The sequence below is a fragment of the Gopherus evgoodei genome, chromosome 9 (assembly GCF_007399415.2).
Source record: "Gopherus evgoodei ecotype Sinaloan lineage chromosome 9, rGopEvg1_v1.p, whole genome shotgun sequence".
NCBI lineage: Eukaryota > Metazoa > Chordata > Testudines > Testudinidae > Gopherus > Gopherus evgoodei.
The window spans coordinates 89,220,929-89,236,695 of record NC_044330.1 but is presented as its reverse complement, the minus strand read 5'-3'; the positions used below and the strand labels follow the sequence as shown (position 1 = coordinate 89,236,695).

The 15,767-nt window shown below is 50.7% G+C and overlaps 1 protein-coding gene and 1 long non-coding RNA gene across 3 annotated transcripts in view; one reads left to right on the top strand and one right to left on the bottom strand.

Annotated features, from left to right (window-relative positions):
- Positions 1-5,270, bottom strand: part of AMOT (angiomotin) — a 99,658-nt gene extending 94,388 nt beyond the window's left edge. Inside the window, exon 1 of one of the 2 annotated variants that reach the window (XM_030575337.1) lies at positions 5,186-5,270. The gene's annotated coding sequence lies outside the window, so the exon portion shown is untranslated. Of the gene's footprint in view, positions 1-5,146 lie in introns of both variants that reach the window. The other variant, XM_030575338.1, reaches the window with a different exon arrangement.
- A 542-nt stretch (positions 5,271-5,812) lies between these two features.
- On the top strand, positions 5,813-15,101 carry LOC115657688. The gene is made up of 3 exons (XR_004002031.1): positions 5,813-5,925; positions 8,718-8,723; positions 15,092-15,101. It is a non-coding gene; the product is annotated as an uncharacterized LOC115657688 (long non-coding RNA).
- Positions 15,102-15,767: the final 666 nt, after the last annotated feature.

Here is a 15,767-nt window from a genome sequence, read left to right as displayed (position 1 = left end):
GTGGGAAAGCTAGACCAGGCACAGGCATTTTTACCTCCATTATCTATACCTACTCAGAGAAGGGTTTAATAGGCAGCAGGTTTAAAACAAATAAAAGGAAGTTCTTCTTCACGCAGCGCACAGTCAACTTGAGGAACTGCTTACCTGAGGAGGCTAGGGCTATAATAGCAATTTAAAAGGGAACTGGATAAATTCATGGTGCGTAAGTCCATAAATGGCTATTAACCAGGATGAGTAAGTAATGGCATCCCTAGCCTCTGTTTGTCAGAGGGTGGAGATGGATGGCAGGAGAGAGATCACTTGATCACTGCCTGTTAGGTTCACTCCCTCTGGGGCACCCGGCATTGGCCGCTATCAGAAGACAGGATACTGGGCTAGATGGACCTTTGGTCTGACCCAGTATGTCTGTTCTTATGTTCTTAAGGGTTAGACACCAGGACTCTAATACATCTAAAGACCTTGGCTAATCAGCCTTATAACAGCTCATTAAATAATGCAGTGAAGTGAAGCACTGATGGCGCACTGCATTGTAAGGCAATGATGATCTCTTCGGTGAAAAGACAAACCAAGAGGCCACAATCAAGTACTTTTCCTACACAGTGAGAGTGCTGCAATTAGGTCATCATTGAGCATTATCATCACAATCCAGGGCAGACACATTCCTAGAGAATAACTATGACATGACATCAAGTATTCAGACTGCGGAAGAGGATATTGTCTGTAGTGCTACTCAAACTGAACAACGTAGGGAAACATCAATCCTGTTCTATTTCCAATAGGCAGAGGAAGAGGACAAGATATACAGATCTGGTTTAGCACTAGGATAGGATTCAGAGTTTGTGTTTGAGGCTGACACAGGAGAATTCGTATCCATTTATGACAAAGTGTCACATGCTGACCTTACAAAATTTTGGCCCAGCATTCTTCACAAAGTTTCCCTCATCTTAGAATCATAGAATATGAGGGTTGGAAGAGACCTCAGGAGATCACCTAGTCCAACCCCCTGCTCAAAGCAGGATCAACACCAACTAAATCATCCCAGACAAGGGCCAGGCCTTAACAACCTCTAAGGATGGAGATTTCACCACCTCCCTAGGTAACCCGTTCCAATGCTTCACCACCCTCCTAGTGAAATCTTAGGAGTCATGTAAACTGAATTTAGATTCTAAGTTCCAGTTCAGGGCAATCTCTAATTTTGAATGACTCTTTCTCTTCTATTAATAGACTGAAGTAGATCCAGAGCCAACTCTGATAGGTTCAGACTCCAGCTTTGAATAAGCTCCCTAACATTCAGACACTTATTCAAATGACAGAGCTTGGATAAGGGACCAACTGACAGAATATTCTCCATGAGGCCCCTCAACCGTGGAATTAACTCCCCAGCTCCCTTTCCTTTGGTCTGTAATAACCTAAATACATTGATTTACAAGACACACCACAAAGCCCTTTGATTTGAGCAGGTGCTTGAGGAGAACTGAGATTTGAGAGCTAATAGGGTATGGAGTTTTATTTGATGTGGAAATTGTGGTTTTGTGGAATGGCCTCCTGAGTGTGGGAAAAGGTAATTGGTTTGTCACTGCCACTTTCATTAATTGGATTGTATTCTTAATTATCTGTGGAAGGTACCAGAGCCTGCAACAGGCATCCTTAATGCAGATAATAATACTTACCTGTTTTGTAAAGCACTTTGAGATCTACTGATGAAAAATGCTAAGTAAACACTAGGTATTATTATATATTGGAATCAAAATAAAATGAAAGCAAAGCTCTCCTCCCTTGAACAAGTCGTATCTCCTGCTTCTGTCACACCGCCTTGGGACTAAAACCAGGATCAAGCCACTAATTCTATGTGAAGTGACAGTTAGTGCCAGAACTCTGGTCCCTGCTGTGGCCCCTTTGAGACACGCTAACCAAGCAGCTGAGGATTCCTCCAGCACAGGAAGCAGCAGGAGGAAGTGGCATTACTGAAGAGCCTTGTGCTGCAGGCATCCTGGGCTAGCAGAACAACCCTTAGGAAACCACCGCTGTGGGAACCTTAGGCTGCTCCAATTTATGTGGAGGGGTCTATCAGCTCTTGACTGCCCCCAAGAGAACAAAGGAGGATTAAACCCACCTTGGTCCAATTTATATGCTATGCTTCATCAGTACTCAAAATCTAGCTTTTACTGCCCAGTCTTTCAGCCCTTACATAGGTAAATACAGGACCGGCTGTAGGCACCAGCAAAGCAAGCACATGCATGGGACGGAACAATTCCAGGGGCGGCATTCTGGTCATTTTTTGCTTGGGCAGTTGTGCTCTCAGTGGCTGCGGTGGCAAATTTTTTGCTTGGGGCAGCAAAATACCTAGAGCTGGACCGGGCTAAGTAGCCCACTGAAATTAATAGGATTTATCTCCTGTGCTTGGATTGCAGGGCAGGTTCATGGTGGATATTTAATAGGTTTAACAAAGACAGAATCCCAACCTACATATTCTCCCAATTTGCCATCACCTCAGTGTCTGGCCTCAAAGATCATTAGGCTCAGACCCTGCCTAAGGCTTCAGTGATTATCAGGATCCTGACACTTATTCAAGAACAAAGAACTGAAATAAATTTATGGACCAAAATGCAATTTGAAAGGAAGTGGCACAAAACTATAACTACTGACTCTGCTGGGATTATTACAAACTGAGTGAAAAACTTGTTCTTTTGACACATCCCAGCTGGAGGGTATGGATTCACTTACCCTCTTTTGAATTTAAAGAGGCCATAGGGGACGGATGGAAAAAGAGAGCAGAATCTTTATGTAGATGCTATAATAAAACTATAATAAAGAACAATATTGTCAGACATATAGACGAACATAATTTGTTGAGGAAAAGTCAACATGGTTTTAATAAAGGGAAATCATGCCTCACCAATCTACTAGAATTCTTTGAGGGGGTCAACAAGCATGTGGACCAAGGGGATCCAGTGGATATAGTGTACTTAGATTTTCAGAAAGACTTTGACAAGGACCCTCACCAAGGCTCTTACGCAAAGTAAGCTGCCACGGGATAAGAGGGAAGGTCCTCCCATGAACTGGTAACTGGTTAAAAGATAGGAAACACAAGCTAGGTATAAATGGTCAGTTTTCAGAATGGAGAGAGGTAAATAGTGGTTCCCCCAGGGTCCAGTCCTATTCAACATATTCATACATTATCTGGAAAAAGGGGTAAACAGTGAGGTGGCAAAATTTGCAAATGATACAAAACTATTCAAGATGGTTAAGACCCAGGCAGACTGCGAAGAGCTACAAAAGGACCTCACAAAACTAGGTGACTGGGCAATAAAGTGATGGGGTCTAAATTAGCTGTTACCACTCAAGAAAGAGATTTGTGAATAATTATCTGAAAACATCCACTCCATGGTGCAGCAGCAGTCAAAAAAGCAAACAGAATGCTGGGAATAATTAAGAAAGGGATAGATAATAGGACAGAAAATATCATGCTGCCTCTATATAAATCCATGGTACGCCCACATCTTGAATACTGTGTGCAGGTGTGCTCACCCCATCTCAAAAAATATATATTGTAATTGGAAAAGGTTCAGAAAAGGGAAACAAAAATGATTAGGGGTATGGAACAGCTTCCAAATGAGAGAGATTAATAAGACCGGGACTTTTTACCTTGGAAAAGAGACAGCTACAGGAAGATACGATTGAGGTCTATAAAATCATGACTGGTGTAGAGAAAGCAGATAAGGAAATGTTGTTTACTACTTCGCATAACACAAGAACTAGGGGTCACAAAATGAAATTAATAGGCAGGTTTAAAACAAATAAAAGGAAGTATTTTTTCACACAATGTACAGTCAACCCATGGAACCCCTTGCCAGAGCATGTTGTGAAGGCCAAGACCATAATAGGGTTCAAAAAAGTAGTAAATTCATGGAGGATAGCTCCATCAATGGCTTTTAACCAGGATGGGCAGGAAAGGTGTCCCTAGCCTCTGTTTGCCAGAAGCTGGGAATGGGTGACAGTGGATGGATCACTTGATGATTACCTGTTCTGTTCATTCCCTGTGGGGCACCTGGCATTGGCCACTGTCGGAAGACAGGATACTGGGCTAGATGGGCCTGTGGTCTGACCCAGTAGGGCCATTCTTATGCTCTTATGCCACAGGTTTGGGGCTTGGGGTGCAGGTGGGGCAGGGCAGTCTCACACTTTGGTGTTGGGGAGGGGCATGTGCTCTCTCTGGGCTTTCAGGCAAACTGGAGGGAGCAGGGAAGCCCCTTCCTCTGTCTGATAAATACCCCCCACCCTTCTTGTATCCAAGTACCGCATAGTTATTAATGAATAGACTCCCTCTGCCCCCCCCAGGTCACAAAAGGAAGCTGTGGTAGAGCCAGGAACTGGATGCAGGTGTCCAGGACCCCCTCCCAGCCCTCCAGCTCCTGCCTGCCCCCGCTAGAGCAGGGCAGGGGGGAGAGAGGCAAGACAACCCCGGGCAGCGCAAGCCAGCTCCTTGCGGGCGATACAGCGCGGGCAGAGCGCCAGTAAAACCAGACTGCACCTGCACCAGAGCCCTGCAGGTGCAGAGAGGGGACAGAAGGGGAGGGCAGCGCACCCCGCCCCCACCGCCATCTGCGGGGAGCCAGGGGGCTGGGCAGCCCCAACCCCGGGACTCTAAGGGGCGAGTGGAGAGCACTAGGGCAGGGCGTGGGGGGGACGGGGAAAATGGGCAGCGAGGGGAGACCAGCCCCCCCCCCTCGCAGCTCCAGGGGGAGGGGCGGGATCCAGCCGGTTTTGTTCTCCCCCCCCCCCCTTCTGGAGGGAGTTAGAGCCACAAATCCCTATCCCAGCAAACGCCCGTAAAGCCCCGTGACAACGAGCAGGGGGAGGCAAGTCGGCGCTCCCCCCCCCCCCTTTGCTGGCGGACACAAAGCAGTTCAAAGGGCAGCAGCGGGAAAGCGATGGCGGATCCTGCTTCCTCCCCCTGGGCTGCCGGGAGCCGCTCCCGGGCGCACCCGAGCCTGCCGCAGCCGCACAGCCCGGGCGCGACCAGCGAGCCAGGCACGCAGCCCCCGGGGCGCAGCAGCCGAGTGCAGCCAGGCACGGAACCGCGCGCGCTCGTGTGCCGGGAGATCACCCCCGTCCCCCGCCCGGGGGCAGCGCCCCAGCTGCTTACCCCGCGGGCCCCGGCCCCAGCCCCAGCGGCCGCCCACACCTCATCCATCTTCCGCCGCGTCCCCTGGAGGTGACAAAGCCGAAGCCGGCACCACCCTGAGACACGCCGAGCCGCTCTGGGAACTGCCTACCGCCGCTTTGGTGATTAACTTTCACCAGGCACCTCCAACTACGACTCCCAGCATGCCCCACGGGGGGAACCCGCTGCAAAGTCTGCTGGGAAGTGTAGTTCTCTCACCCCTACACGCCCCCAAGCAGTCCGCAGGGAAGACTTGAGTCCACAGCCGTGCTGCACTGGGGGACTCAGCCCGGCTAAATAACCACCGCTGTTATGCGTCTGTCTATACACACAGCAGCCTTTTGTTTGAATGACTTATGCAGAGGTTGGCCAATTGACTCTTTGTGAGCTAGCTGGCCTACTAGCTGCTGTTTTATGCATAGATGTAATATTACATACCAGGGGTAGGCAACCTGTGGCACATGTGCCGAAGGTGGCACGTGAGCTGATTTTCAGTGACACTCACACTGCCCAGGGTTCTGGCTGCCGGTGTGGGGGGCTCTGCCTTTTAATTTAATTTTAAATGAAGCTTCTTAAACATTTTTAAAACCTTTTTTACTTAACATACAAAATACATACATACAGTCGTTTAGTTATATATTATAGACTTATAGAAAGAGACCTTCTAAAAACATTAAAATGTATGACTGACACACGAAACCTTAAATTAGAGTGAATAAAGAAAGACTCAGCCCACCACTTCTAAAAGGCTGTCAATCCCTGTTATATACAGTACCCTACAGCCATACAGAGAGATGAGAGTATTGACCATAAGGACATGTTCCCTTCCCCAGATTTTATCCAAAAAGCTACAACCCCAAAAGTCTGAGAGTTGTAAGGAGTAGATTGCAAATGAAGTCTAAATATTTACAAAAAGAACAGGAGTACCTGTGGCTCCTTAGCGACTAACACATTTATTTGAGCATAAGCTTTTGTGGGCTACACCCCACTTCATCGGATACATAGAATGGAACATATAGTTGCACTGGGCAACTCCCACCTTTTCACGTTCTATCTCTCTCTCTCTCTCTCTCTCTCTCTCTCTCTCTCTCTCTATCTATCTATCTATATAGAATGGAACATATAGTAAGGAGATATATATATATCTATATATAGATATATATATATATATAGATATCTATATATATATATCTATATATATCTATATCTATATCTCCTTACTATATGTTCCATTCTATGCATCCGATGAAATGGGCTGTAGCCCACAAAAGCTTATGCTGAAATAAATGTGTTAGTCTCTAAGGTGCCACAAGTACTCCTTTTCTTTTTGCAGATACAGACTAACAGCTGTTACTCTGAAACCTCTACATATTTATTACTTTTTACATTTGAGACTAACTGTGGAAGCCAGTGTGGGACTAGGAGAGAAAATAAACTAGAAATAGCTTTAAAAAAAATTAATTTAGTTTCCTCTGACCATGCATGAATAATTATGTGGATTTTGGCAGGTCTGGCTTCTAGCTGTTGTTCATGTTTTGTAAGAAGCTGCATTCTGCCATGTTTTATAACAGCCCTGTCTCATTCATCCAGCTCTATCGACAACACAACTCACTGGTTTGCCACTCTTGTTCTTTTATGCCACTGGATTGCGGGGGACCAGTAACAAACTCTCCTTATATGGCTGCTTTCTCAGTATTTCCAGTAAAAGGTCAGTGTGCGCCCATTAAATACTAGCAGCACTTTTTTCATCAGCAGTGCCATAAAAATTGTTCAGACTCAAATGTGATTAAGAGCAGCATCCATGCACAGTGATTTCTATTAACAGCATTTTTTTGTTGCCTGATTCTGGAACTTGCTACTCACATTTAAAAAGTTTCAGTTTCAATATCACTTATCTGAATTAGTTTAGCTTTCAAACCTACGAAAGCTCACTGCCCCCAAATGATTCTAAGCCTTCACAATGGGATTTGAGAACTCTCTCTTTACATGTGCCATCCCATGACAACAGGGCCAAATATATATCCTAAAATGAGCATACAAGATATCCACATACTATCTGTTGATATTTGTACTAGTATGCTGTATAGTTCCCAGCCATTTAAAATGTTATGCAACCCTTAATTTTGTTTTAGCACCTAGATACCACTGTGATTAAGTACTTTATAAATATCTTGATAGACCACTTTAATGGCTATTTCTTATACATTGCTGGATTATTTTTTTAGATAAGCCTTGCATAGTTTTAAATGATACTCTTGTAGGTATGATTTTATTATTCTGCTTTTATGTTTTAATTGTATTTGTTTAGAACTTGGTTGGGAGGGAGAGATAAATCAAAAACAAAGGTTATCTCCATACTATTAGTTATAAATCATCCTATAATGGAAATGTGGGGCTAGAACACAGAAAATATGAGCTGATGGCAAATTGTACAGAATAATATATTTAGCCAGTGAAGAGTAACAAAAATATAGACGCAAGGAAGAACTTCAGCCCTTGCAGCTGGGAGTTAAACATTTTGTGTGTGAATTTAGTCCTGCTGCTAAGTATCACATTCACAGCAACTGCGTGAAGCTTTTCATTTATGCACAGAACCAATATGCTACATTACAGCACAAGCCATTTAAAAATCATCTACAGTATAATTAAAAAAAAAAAGTCATGAGCCACCTCAGTACTTCATCAGCCCTGTGAATTCCATCAATCTTAACTTGGAAAGACCATCTTTAGAAGTGTGGGGGCTATACCTCATAAGTATCAGAGGGCTAGCCATATTAGTCTGGATCTGTAAAAGCAGCAGAGTCCTGTGGCACCTTATAGACTAACAGACCTTTTAGAGCATGAGCTTTCGTGGGTGAGTCGGATGCGAAGTGGGTATTCACCCACGAAAGCTCATGCTCCAAAACGTCTGTTAGTCTATAAGGTGCCACAGGACTCTATACCTCATTCAGTCCTCTGTCAACTGAATCTAAGGAGGTGTATTCTTGTCAAGTGTGGCAGTTGGGGTGTAATAGTTGTTGACTGCCAACTGTTAGAATTTTATTATCCCTTTTCCTGCATTTCTAAGGCATCTGCATGTATGCAAGAGCAGCAGCAGCCATTTCCTGAGTCACAATTGATGCAGCATGTCGGAGAGACACTGTCCTGAAAGACATTACTTTTGCTCTTCCTTGTTTTATTTCTCTTAATCTAGGGTTTCCTCAAACTTGTCCATAATCCAGGCCATATTTTAAACATTCATGGATTGAGCCCTTTTTATTTACAAGTGCATGATATTCTTGTGGCAACTACCGCAATTGTTTGCAAGGAATAGTGATGTTACAGCAAAGCTTTTAATGTAGTTTTCTTTTAAGTGGATCCAGTAGCTGGAAAGGAGCAGACTAGGGTGGAGGCAGAGGCACAGGGTTGCATTTATAAATGCGAGCATTAGAGGTATTCAAAAAACAATTCTATCCTAAGCAGCTCTCCCAAAGCATGTGTGAAATTAACTCAGTCCAGCTGTAAAAAACTCTTTCTTGACTGTGTAGACAGATGTCAAAGGACAGTGTTTTAGGCCCAAGTACCTACACCAGCAAAAACTCATTTTGTTCACACTGATAAGAGAAAAGACGGTTACTCACCTTTGTAACTGTTGTTCTTCGAGATGTGTTGCTCATATCCATTCCAGGTAGGTGTACGCGCTGCGCGTGCATGTCTGCCGGAAACTTTTTACCCTAGCAACTCCAGTGGGCCGGCAGGTCGCCCCCTAGAGTGGCGCCACTATGGCAATAGATATATACCCCTGCCGGCCCGCCCGCTCCTCAGTTCCTTCTTGCCGGCTACTCCGACAGTGGGGAAGGAGGGCGGGTGTGGAATGGATATGAGCAACACATCTCGAAGAACAACAGTTACAAAGGTGAGTAACCGTCTTTTCTTCTTCGAGTGATTGCTCATATCCATTCCAGGTAGGTGATTCCCAAGCCTTACCTAGGTGGTGGGGTCGGAGTGAGAAGTCGCGGCCTGGAGCACTGCAGAACCAAAGGCCGCATCATCTCTGGACTGCTGGACCAGGGCGTAATGGGAAGCGAATGTATGGACCGATGACCAGGTCGCCGTCCTACAGATCTCTTGGATCGGGACGCGGGCGAGGAAAGCCAGCGATGACGCCTGTGCTCTGGTGGAGTGAGCAATCACACGGCCCGTCGGAACTTGGGCCAGGTCCTAGCAGGTCCTGATGCAGGAGGTAACCCATGAAGATAATCTTTGGGAGGAAATCGGTAGCCCCTTGACCCGGTCCGCTACTGCCACAAATAACTGGGGGGGACTTGCGGAAGGGTTTGGTCCTGTCCACATAAAATGCTAGTGCTCGACGGACATCTAGTGAGTGGAGCTGCTGCTCCCTGCGGGACGAATGGGGCTTGGGAAAAAAGACCGGGAGGAAAATCTCTTGGTTCACATGGAAAGCTGAGACCACCTTGGGAAGAAAGGCAGGGTGAGGTCTCAGCTGTACCTTGTCTTTATGGAAGACGGTATACGATGGGTCCACCGTGAGGGCCCTCAGCTCTGACACTCGTCTAGCTGAGGTAATGGCCACATGGAAGGCGGTCTTCCACGAGAGGTAGAGCAGGGAGCAAGTAGCTAATGGCTCGAATGGAGGGGCCATGAGCCGAGTCAGGACCAGGTTGAGGTCCCATGAAGGGGCTGGAGGGCGAATTTGTGGATAGAGCCGCTCCAGCCCCTTCAGGAATCTCGCCACCATAGGGTGAGAGAAGACCGAATAGCCGTCCACTCCAGGATGAAACGCAGAGATGGCAGCTAGGTGGACTCGGAGAGACGACAGTGCCAGACCCTGGGTCTTAAGGGACCAGATATAGTCTAAGAGTGGTGACGAGAGTCTCCGTAGGACGAAGAGCTTTCTCTGAACACCAGCAGGAGAAACGCTTCCACTTAGCTGTGTAAGTCGCTCTGGTGGAAGGCTTCCTGCTGCCCATGAGAACCTCGCGAACTGGGGTGGAACATCACAACTCAGAGTCTGTCAACCACGCAGGAGCCATGCCATCAGGTGAAGAGACGGAAGGTCCGGGTGACAGAGCCTGCCGTGGTCCTGAGTGATCAGGTCCCGATGAAGGGGCAGGGTAACTGGGTTGGCTACTGAGAGGTCCAGCAACATGGGATACCAGTGCTGTCTGGCCCATGCTGGAGCTATGAGAATCACCCGGGCTCTGTCTCTGCGCACCTTGATGAGAACTCTGTGAATCAGCAGGATGGGCGAGAAAGCATAACACAGGCGGGCTGTCCATGGGATCAGGAATGCATCCGCTAGAGACCCTGGCTCCCGACCCTGGAAGGAGCAGAATGTTCGACACTTCCTGTTCACCCTGGACGCGAAGAGGTCCATCCGGGGACGACCCCACCTCTGGAAGAGTGATAGGGCGACGTCCGGACGGAGGGACCACTCGTGCGAACGGAAGGATCTGCTCAGCCGATCCGCTAGGGTGTTCCGCACTCCCAGGAGATAGGAGGTTGAAAGGTGAATCGAATGGGCTATGCAAAACTCCCAGAGACGTATTGCCTCGAGACAGAGTGGAGAGGACCTGGTGCCGCCCTGCTTGTTGATGTAAAACATGGTCGTTGTGTTGTCGGTGAAGACCGCGACACAACGACTTTGAAGGAGATGGACAAACGCTTGACAAGCAAGGCGGACCGCCCTCAACTCCCGTATGTTGATATGGAGGTTGATCTCTTGTGGCGTCCACAAGCCCTGGGTTCTCTGGGTGCTGCAGTGAGCCCCCCATCCCAGATCGGAGGCGTCCGTGGTCAGGGATGCCGAAGGTTGGGGCGGATGAAACAGGAGCCCCGCACAGACTACCGATTGGTCCAGCCACCATCGAAGAGAGTCCAGCACCCTCTGAGGGACGGTGACGACCGTGTCCAACGACTGTCTGGCCGGCTGATACTGAGCAATGAGCCATGATTGAAGAGGTCTCATGCGGAGTCGAGCATATGCTGTTACAAACGTGCAGGCTGCCATGTTGCCTAGGAGGGCCAGGCACGTTCGTAGAGAGGTCATCGGGGCCGCTCGCAAACGTAGAATGATGTCCGACAAGGACTGGAACCTGGGCAAGGGTAACAAGGCCCTGGCCAGGGTAGAATCTAGAACGGCCCCGATAAACTCTATCCGCTGCGTGGGAAGTAGAGTAGACTTGTCCACATTGATTACGAGGCCCAAGGTCGCAAAGAGGGTGCTGATCCTGTCAACATGGTCGCAGACCTGTAGCTCCGACGTGCCTTGGATCAGCCAGTCGTCCAAGTAGGGGAAGACGTGGATGCGGCAACGTCGAAGATGTGCGACGACGACTGCCATGCATTTTGTAAAGACTCTCGGGGCCGTAGAGAGGCCAAACGGAAGGACCGCAAATTGGTAATGTTGGCGGTCGGCCACGAAGCGGAGGAAACGCCTGTGTTGGGGGGCAATCGAGATATGAAAGTAGGCGTCCTGCATATTGAGGGCGGCGTACCAGTCTCAGGGAAGGGATGATGGTTCCAAGGGATACCATGCGGAACTTCAACTTCACGATATACTTGTTGAGTTCCCGCAGGTCGAGAATGGGCCTGAGGCCGCCCTTGGATTTGGGGATTAGAAAGTAACGGGAATAAAATCCCTTGCCCTTCTCGTTGTCCGGAACCGCCTCTATGGCTCCCTTGGCAAGGAGCGCGTGCACCTCCTGACAGAGGAATTGCTCGTGAGAGGGGTCCCTGAAGAGGGACGGGGAATGTGGGTGGGAGGGTGGGGGCGAAGAAAACTGCAGGCGATAGCCGGCCTGCACTGTATGCAAGACGCAACGGTCCGACATTATTTGGGTCCAGGCCGGGAGGAAAAAGGAAAGGCGGTTGGAAAACTGCAGGGAAGGATCCGGAGGGGAAACTGGTACTGCGCCCCCGGGCGCACCTTCAAAACGAAGGCTTAGGTCCTGGAGGGGCCTTGGTGGAGCCTTGGTTCTGCCCCGTTTGCCCACCAGACTGCCTGCGGCGGTTGTTCCTGCCTCGGTGCCTTGAAAGGTCCTGCCGTGGGCGGAATTGAGAGTATGGCCGCCGCTGCTGCTGCTGGTTTTGCTGCCTGAACGGCCTATGTTGTGTTGCCGGCATATGCATGCCCAGCAACCTTATGATGACCCTGTTATCTTTTAGATCCTTCAATCTAGGGTCTGTTTTATCCGAAAACAGGCCCTGGCCTTCGAAGGGGAGGTCCTGGATTGTGTGCTGGAGCTCCGGCAGAAGGCCAGAGACCTGCAGCCAAGAAATCCGGCGCATCGTAAGCCCCGAAGCTAGGGTCCGAGCAGCCAAGTTGGCAGCATCAAGGGAGGCCTGTAGCGATGTTCTTGCTACTTTCTTGCCCTCGTCCAGGATGGTGGAAAATTCCTGGCGTGCATCCTGGGGCAAGAGCTCCACAAACTTCCCTGCCGCTACCCAGGAATTGAAAGAGTAGCGGCTGAGGAGGGCCTGTTGGTTTGAGACCCGGAGCTGCAGCGCCCCCGCCGAATAGACCTTGCGGCCCAGGAGGTCCATCCGCCTCGCCTCCTTCGACTTGGGCGCTGGGGCCTCTTGCCCGTGGCGCTCCCTATCGTTCACTGACTGGACCACCAACGAGCAGGGGGTCGGGTGAACATAAGTATTCATAGCCCTTTGAGGGGGCCATGTACTTTCGCTCCACCCCTCGAGCTGTCGGAGGGATGGAGGCCGGTGACTGCCAGATGTTAGTGGCATTAGTCTGGATCGTTTTTATGAAGGGCAGTGCCACTCTGGTGGGCGCATCGGATGAAAGGATGCTCACCACCGGGTCCTCAATTTCCGACACCTCCTCCGCCTGCAAGTTCAGGTTCTGTGCCACCCGGCGGAGGAGGTTCTGGTGTGCCCTCAAATCCAGTGGGGGGGGCTGGAGGACGAGGTGCCCGCCACAGCCTCATCCGGAGACGAGGACGAAGAGACCCCCAGCAACAAGGTGTCCACGGGGGGTTCCGTGAGGGGCTGCACCTCCGTTTCCGGAGGGAGCTCTGGGTCCCGGTGAGTATCGTCCGTTTCCGGGGAGTGAGGGGGTCTAGGCGCCGTCGCCTCCGGTGGTCTGCGCTCCGCCACGGGGGGGGGGGGGGTAATGTGTTGCGGACCCTGGGCCTGAGAGTATACCCATGGGGTCCAAAACCCCTACTGTGGAGGCCCTCGTTCTTGTGGCGGAGGGTCTTGGAACAGGCCCGAGTGCCTGTCCTGTGCCATGGCATAGACACTGTCAGTGTGGGAGGAAACCGACGGCTCCCTAGAAGGCCAGGGGGGCGCCGAGCTTGGATGATATGCAGCTCTATGCGCCGTGACTGACGCTTCCCTCGGTGCCGAGGCTCGGTGCCGCGACTCACATCGGGACCGGGATCGGGACCGGGAACGGCGTGATGATCTGTGCCGAGATCCCGACCAGGAGCGGGAGCGATGTTGGTGCCGGGAGCGGGACCGCGACCTTCTGTGAACGCGGTGCCGGGCCGGCAGCAGAGACCGGGACCTACCACCAGCGCGGTGCCGGGAGGTCGACCGGGTTCGGGACCTGCCACCGGTTCGGTGCCGGGAGGTCGACCGCGGGGCCGAACGGCTCCTGGAGTCTCGGTGCCGGTGGTGAGATGAGCCCGACCGGGACCGTGCAGATGGTGATCGGTGCCGCGAGTACGACCGGTACCGTCTGGGCGACTGGTGCCGGGACTCCAAGCGGCGCCCCGAGCGTGAGCGTTCGCGCCTCCGGGGTGATCGGTGCCGGGACTCGGGAGACAGCGCTCGAAGCATCGGCTTACCCCTGGAAGTTATGCGTCCCGGGGGTGCCGGCTGAGGCTGAGATGGCTCCGTAAGTGCAATTAAGTCCCGGGCCGAGGCGAAGGTCTCCGGCGTCGATGGGACCTTTAGCTCGACCCCTGATCTTACGGGGGAGCTAGGTGGAGCTGGACTCGACGGACCTTCTGGTCCCGGAGTCGACAGCAGTCCTGCAGGCAGTGCCGCGGCTAAGGTAGGTGCCGGGCGGTCCGCTCGGGCCTGCCTTGATGGTGTCGCAGACGCCGAGGGACGTAGATCTGTTCCCGGTGCCGGAGATGGTCTGTGCCGGGGAGTCTTGCCGGTGCCGGCGCGGTCCGGTGCCGTAGTAGAACTGGCTGACTGCGCCGCTGGTGCCGGAGACAAGGCCGCTTCCATGAGGAGAGCGCGAAGTCTTTGGTGTCTCTCCTTTTTAGTGCGAGGCTTAAAGGCCTTGCAAATGCGGCACTTGTCGCTAATGTGCGATTCCCCAAGGCACTTAAGGTACGCGTCGTGGGGATCGCTCGTAGGCATAGGCTTCTTGCACTCCGAGCACTGCTTGAAACCCGGCGAGCCAGGCATGGGCCCGGTGCTGGGTGCCGGGGAGGGCAACGGCCCACCCGCAGGAACGTTCGATAACTATTTACAAGATTCTAACTAACTACTAGACTAAAGGACTATCTGCAACTCAACTAAGAACTATCTACAATCAAAGAACGAAGACGAACAGGAGAGCTAGGGACGTGGAGGTCAGCAAGCCGGACTCCACAGTTCCAGCAACCGACACGGCGGTAAGAAGGAACTGAGGAGCGGGCAGGCCGGCAGGGGTATATATCTAGTGCCATAGTGGCGCCACTCTAGGGGGCGACCTGCCGGCCCACAGGAGTTGCTAGGGTAAAAAGTTTCCGGCAGACGTGCACGCACGGCGCGTACACCTACCTGGAATGGATATGAGCAATCACTCGAAGAAGAAAGCCACGTTAGATCACCTTTACCTCACAGTAATGTTTCACAAGTTACTGCTATAGCACCTACAGTCTGAACAATCCATGAAGAGTCCAGTAGGAGTCAGTCTAGTGAGAAGCTAATTAGATGTTTGCTTACAGTATTTACATCTCAGTCCAAAAGGCACATAAAGCTACCAAGCTCCCACATCTCATTGATACAAGATGTGTCCCAGAAGTCAGAGCATATGCCACCTCCCTTCTGCCCAGTATTTTTTTTTGTTGAAGACTGGATATTTTAGAACAGTTGCTAAATTTCCGGTACTGGGAAGCTAGGAGGAGTTTCCTCAGCTGCTACATCCTGTTATATAACACAGTTCTCAAAACTTTGGCAACCCAGGGACCCCCATTTTGATTTAAAATTTCCAAGGTCCCCCAAGCCCAGTCACTCAGCCCTTGCCCTGCCCCCTTCCCTCTGCCCCACCCCTTCTCTGAAGCACTGCCCCTGCTCACTCCATCCCCCCCTCCCTCCGTCGTTCGCTCTCCCCCACCCTCACTTGCTTTCATCACATTAGGGCAGGGGGTTGGGGCACAGGAGGGGGTGCAGGCTCTGGGCTGGGGCATGGGCTCCAGCCAGGCAGTGCTTACCTCAGGTGGCTCCCGAAAGCCTCCAGCACATCCCTTTGGCAGTGGCTCCTAGGCGGGAGGGGCCAGGGGTCTCCGTGCACGCTGCTCCTACCCGTAGGCACTGTCCTGTAGTTCCCATGGGCCACAGTTCCCGGCCAATAGGAGCTAAAGTGACCAGCAACAAATATGAAAAATCGGCACAGGGTAGGGGAGGGTAATAGGAGCCTATATAA